Source organism: Crocodylus porosus, unplaced genomic scaffold (genome assembly GCF_001723895.1).
Source record: "Crocodylus porosus isolate Cpor-Errol unplaced genomic scaffold, CroPor_comp1, whole genome shotgun sequence".
NCBI lineage: Eukaryota > Metazoa > Chordata > Crocodylia > Crocodylidae > Crocodylus > Crocodylus porosus.
In genome coordinates, this window is record NW_017728918.1 from 43,396,514 (window position 1) to 43,402,048 (window position 5,535).

At 39.7% G+C, this 5,535-nt stretch overlaps 1 protein-coding gene across 3 annotated transcripts in view; it reads right to left on the reverse strand.

The window, feature by feature from the left end:
* Nucleotides 1-5,535, reverse strand: part of GCLC (glutamate-cysteine ligase catalytic subunit) — a 49,765-nt gene that overhangs the window by 42,852 nt on the left and 1,378 nt on the right. The window contains exon 1 of one of the 3 annotated variants that reach the window (XM_019537533.1): nt 2,090-2,187. The exons of the other annotated variants lie outside the window; for them this stretch is intronic. The gene's annotated coding sequence lies outside the window, so the exon portion shown is untranslated. Of the gene's footprint in view, nt 1-2,089; nt 2,188-5,535 lie in introns of those variants that run through there. 3 annotated transcript variants of the gene reach the window in all.

The window sequence follows — 5,535 nt, forward strand, 5'->3', positions numbered from 1 at the left end:
ACCACCACTCTCTGGGTGCGGCCCTCCAGCCTGTTGGTGACCCAATTGACTGTGTGGGTGTCGACACCACAGTCCCCCAGTTTCTTAATGAGAACGGGGTGAGACAGTGTTGAATGCCTTCCGAAAGTCCAGGAAGACTATATGCACTGCTACCTTCTAAAGATTTGGTGATCTGATCATAGAAGGCCACCAGGTTGGTCTGACAGGACCTGCCACTGATGAACCTGTGTTGGTTGCCCCCAAGCTATTCTTGTTGGTTGGTTGCCCCATTTAGCCATTTTGTTTCCTCCAGTCCATTCATTGTATCTGATGAAGAAAACTTTCATAAACAGAGGGTTTATTCTGTGCATCTCCAATTGAATTAGTCTAGGAAGATGCAAATCTACCTCGCCCTCCACCTGATCATATGTAGGATATTTAGTATGTTTAGTAATTTGACAGCTTACTGAAGAACCTCAAGGTTTGGAGGTTTTGTTTTGTTTTAAGGAAAATGGAGGGAAGCCACTTTTTTGTACATTTAGAAAAACTGTGCCAACCAGCAAGTTTTTAAGTATTTAATCTCCACTGCTATGCTGAATATAAACAAGCCAGTTAAATGTGGTCATGGTAACACCCAATTTGCAATATGCCTCTAAAGACAGATTTATCAGCAGCCTCCACTGATAGTGTCGGAGATCTAGCCTCTGGGAATTGAGGAAGAAGCAAAATGCCTTTGGAGGTAGAACATGAGAAGCTTTTCCATCCTTTGTTGTTTCATGAACAAAGATCAAAAGATCTTACTAGCAGACAGTCTTCAGGCCAAGCCCAGAAAGACATTTTTATTTGTAGAACAGTCAAGATGAAGACTGACTCAGGATAATATTGACACTCAAGTTTAAGCAGATATCCAAACATGCATAATTTTGTTCTAGCAGCTGAATCAAAATTTGCCATTCTAATATAATAAATATCTTATGTTCTCCAATGTATGTGAATATAACTAAGCAAAACTTCTACAAGCCAAGCATTAAGGGGAAAAAGAGCATGACAAAGCATGATGCCACTCTACAACTGCAAAAATAGAAAACGATTCTGCTACTTTCGTTCCTACAGTTTATGCCATGTTAGAGCTGACTGTAGAGAAACATGAAGAGAATGCAGCAGCTTGCACTAGCTAGTAAAAACAAAATTAGTGACAAGCGTTCCTAAATGTTCCCCCTCCAACTCACACCAGGACTGGCTATTTTTGTTCTTTTTGCATGTGGTACTACATGATGAGAGGAAGTCCTGTGCAGCTAATACCATGAACCAGGAAGCAGGTTACTGAAATCTAAACCTAGAGATTAAAGTCATTTGTATGCAGCTAAAGAAAAAGTGGGCCACAATATAAAACAAAGAACTCCTTTCTCTGACCATTGAACCACAAATACAGAAAAGCAAGCCTACAGAACACGAGTCATGTTTACTACATAAAACAAACGTTGGGCAGAGACTTTTAGTTATGAATGGTCAGATTTAAGAAAGAAAAGCTGTGTCATTCATTCTGTGCAGGTATTAGTTTGTACACTTATATTTTTTTTACTCCACACCTGTTTGTGAACCAATGGAGGAATAGATCCTGGCATGTAAATGTAAACATTTCCAGGCCAGGTGGCTGGCCTGGAAGTAGCCCTCAGCTCAGAGTGGAGAAAAGGCTTGTCCACATTTATTTTCACCACCCAGCTTTTTCACCAAATACAGTTATTTAACAGTGACAAGCAAAGGAAATAAAGTCCTTGTGACAAATGACCATGAGAACTATGCCCAGATATAAAGAATCCCTGAGACACAAGAGAAAAGTCAGCTATAAAGCCAGTCAAAACCAGAATCATAACTTTGCTTCCCTTTTCTAAATAAAGACTTGTTCTTGCTTCAATACTGAATTCAACTTTCACAGTCATAATGAAGTGGGTGATGGTGAACAAGATATTTTCCTACCAGTGGAAACCCAATATTGGATGATCACAGCACCTTTTACTGAAATCTGTGCATTTGATACATTAATGTATCTGGTACAAGGACCCATGTCTACTTCTGCTAAAAAAAACCTCTTAAAAAGGAAGTTCCTAACCTTGAAGGATTGAAGAAATAACTCATCCAAAAGTGAATCATTCCAAAGGAACTTCCTCTAGTCTTGCATCATCGTTTTCCTCCTCTTATCCTCTTTCCTTTCCACTGCTGCATCTTCTACTATAACCTCTGCCAGCTAGGGTAGGATGAAATTAATAAGATCCTAGTCAATTTCAGTGAAGACTTAGATTAGCCTGGAGGCTGCAGTGTAAATAGTTTTCCAAAACAGCAACAGGCACAGAGGAAGAGAACCCAAAATATAAAAGGCAATGGAAGGGGAAGAATAGTAGAATCCTTCCATTCTCTAAGAAGCTGAGCAGCTCCAAATGGGAGAAGGAGAAGAAATGGGAAGTTACTTCTGTCTTCCTTTAGCTTGAGGAGGTTGATATGAAACACTGGACTCCTTCCTGTTCCCCAAGAAAGATTTGAGAACCATCTGTAGCAAAGACAAGCTCTAAGGCCAGATCACAGGAACTGATGGCAAAGACAAGGGTTAAGTACAGACAGTCAAAAAGCCCGAGGCTGAACTGGTTCAATGTTTGCAGATTAGCTTAAACTGCACAGATTTAACCAATAAGCACGTGAAGAGACATTCACTTTTGATTCTGGAAATGTGATCATGTGCCTGCAGTGACTCAGGCCAGAAGCTGGGGGGGTGCTAGAACATGCCTCTCTGCTCAGCTAGAGCAGACAGCTTGGGCCAAGGCTAGCCTGCCCACCCTGCAAAGTATTCTGGGATGCTGGGGACTGCGAGTTAAATTGAATTTGGAGAGGATCTGGGACAGAAGTTCAGTAAACCAATTTAACCTAAATCAATTAAGTCTGATACTACCATCCATCCAGGTTTTGGCCATTTATCATACACTTGCCATTCATCTCATCTTAAACCAGTTTATCTTAAACTGATTTCAGTCATTCTGAAAGCAGCTTATGTGCACTGAACTTCTGTTGTGTTACAGATCTGAACCGGTTTCTGATCACTTACACCAATGTATGTGTAATTTCTGTCCCTAGTGAAGGAGACTGTATGGATTCTGCAGCCTAGTGGTTTTAAGTGCATATTTCACTCTTACTTATTTTTTATGAGAAAAATGAGAGAGAAAACAGGGGTTCCAGGCTTGGACATTTCACGAAGAGAAAGAGAAAGAGAAAGAGAGAGTTGCATACGGATGTGCATCTTGTCCAGATAATAAAGAATTAGCCAATTCATTTTAGGTGTTTTGTACAGACCCTGGAGTTTACAGGGGTCAATTAACATGTTAACACCACACCTTCAAAAATTTCTCCTATGAAAGGCAGCTAAATCATTTGTGTATGAATAATCTACTGTCCAACTTTGTGTTCAGTCAAAAAGAGCTCAGAGATAAAGCATGAGCAAGTAGTCATGCAACAATAAATCTAAATCACTCACAAGTACTACTTTTCTCACATGGCATCAGGCAAGTATAGTGATTACAACAACCACCATTCAAATGCAGCCAGTCATGTTGTATTTGGCAGGGGGCCACTACTATATACTAATTTTTGCACTGAAGCATTTTTAAAATGCATCTTGCTTTGTAGAGTCTTTAAAAGGGACAGACAACTTTCATATGAAACAACATTTAGAATCTGTAAATACAAATTTTATAAGGGTCAGTCCAAAATAAACGTTTCTAGAAAATAAGATAACATGAAAAGCTTTAAAACAAAGCATTCCTCTGCAGTGTATGAAATCAAAGCAGTGCTGTGCATCTAACCAAAGCAGTGCTGTACCTAGTAGAAATCAATAATGAGAGTTCATTCACTTTCATTACCCACATTGCAAAAGATGCAAAAAAGTGGGAGAGCGTGTGTATGGTTGAGGAGGAGAGGGTGTGGACTTGTTAAAACATCTTAATCCAATATATATATATCATCTCATTTTATTAGTATCAGTAAAGCAACTATGACACACTTCTATTTTAAGTTAGCTAAAGTTTTAAAGATTTTTATGCAATACCAAACTACCAAAGCAGTGGATGCTTCAAAATTCACAAAAACTCAAAATAGGCCATTACGAATGTACCTATATAATGGATTTCCCCCCCCCCGCAAACCTCTGCAGAGGCTTGTTTGTGCCCTGATGCATGACAGTTTATATATGTAAAAAAATCCCTGTTGTTATTACACAAGGAAAATGAGTAGGAGGTAACCATGGAAAGGGAACTAAACTGTGACAATGGCGCAAGAAGACAGTGCTCCTGCCTATGTAAATGATGGGGAAACGCAACTGGCTGCTTATTTTTCAGGCAGCAAACACTTTTTGAATCCTGTTAAGTTTTTGGCCACAGTATAACTGTGCTGTTAAAAACAATTAAGTTTGCTGACTTCCAGTTTCACTGGCCATTCCTTTACCTGTTGTAAGGAAAAAAAAAAAAAAAAAAGTGAATTGAAGTATTTAATTTGCCCTTTATGTTTACATCATCATATCCACCAATTTTAACTCCTCTTTAAATATTCTCAACCTAACTTTTCCTCATATGGTAACATCTCCTTTTATTCACTTTAACTGTATCCTGACACTTTATTTCCATTTTCAGAGGGGACCAAAATGGATGTCAGTTTTCAGGTGGGCAAACAGCATTCATCTGCACTATAGCATAGTATCTGTCATGCTTATGAAATCTAACATTGTTAGATTTCTGGTTTAGGATCACTACTACACATCCAACAAAAGTCTTAATTGAGCAATGTGCAAGAAAACTGTAGTTCTACAGAAAAAAACCCACCGGAGTTAATTTACTAGTTGAGCATCCTGTGAGCACTAATGCACCCGTAAAGGACCACATCGCTTTCACCCTGCTTCTGCTGGGAAAAAGCTGTAAACAGCAGCAGACTCAATTTCTGAGGACCATTCACGATACAAAGGGTGACAGAAGGTTAATAAGTTTCACCACCATCCAAACCATAATCATGCCTCTCTTCCACCAGGAAAAAGGTGATTAGAAAAGGCTTCATATTTATCAGACAACTACTAACCAGGGACCACACCTCTAAAGAGATTCCAGGGACTACATTTAAAAGACCTACACATTGTTCTTTTTCACCGAACCTGAGAAGAAATGAAGCATTTCTCGCCCTGATAGCTACTGCTGAACAACAGGCATCCTCATTTTTGTTCTCCATTTTAGTTATTAATTAGGTGGCTGATCATTGTTTCAAGCCATTTATATAACATTAGTGGCAGGTCCTGTCAGACCAACCTGGTGGCTTTCTACGATCAGATCACCAAATCAGTAGATACAGGGGTTGCAGTGGACATAGTCTTCCTGGACTTTCCGAAGGCCTTCAACACCGTCTCTCACTCTGTTCTCATTAAGAAACTGGGGGACTGTGGTGTCAATACCCACACAGTCAATTGAGTCACCAACTGGCTGGAGGGCCGCACCCAGAGAGTGGTGGTGGATGGGTCATTTTTGACCTGGA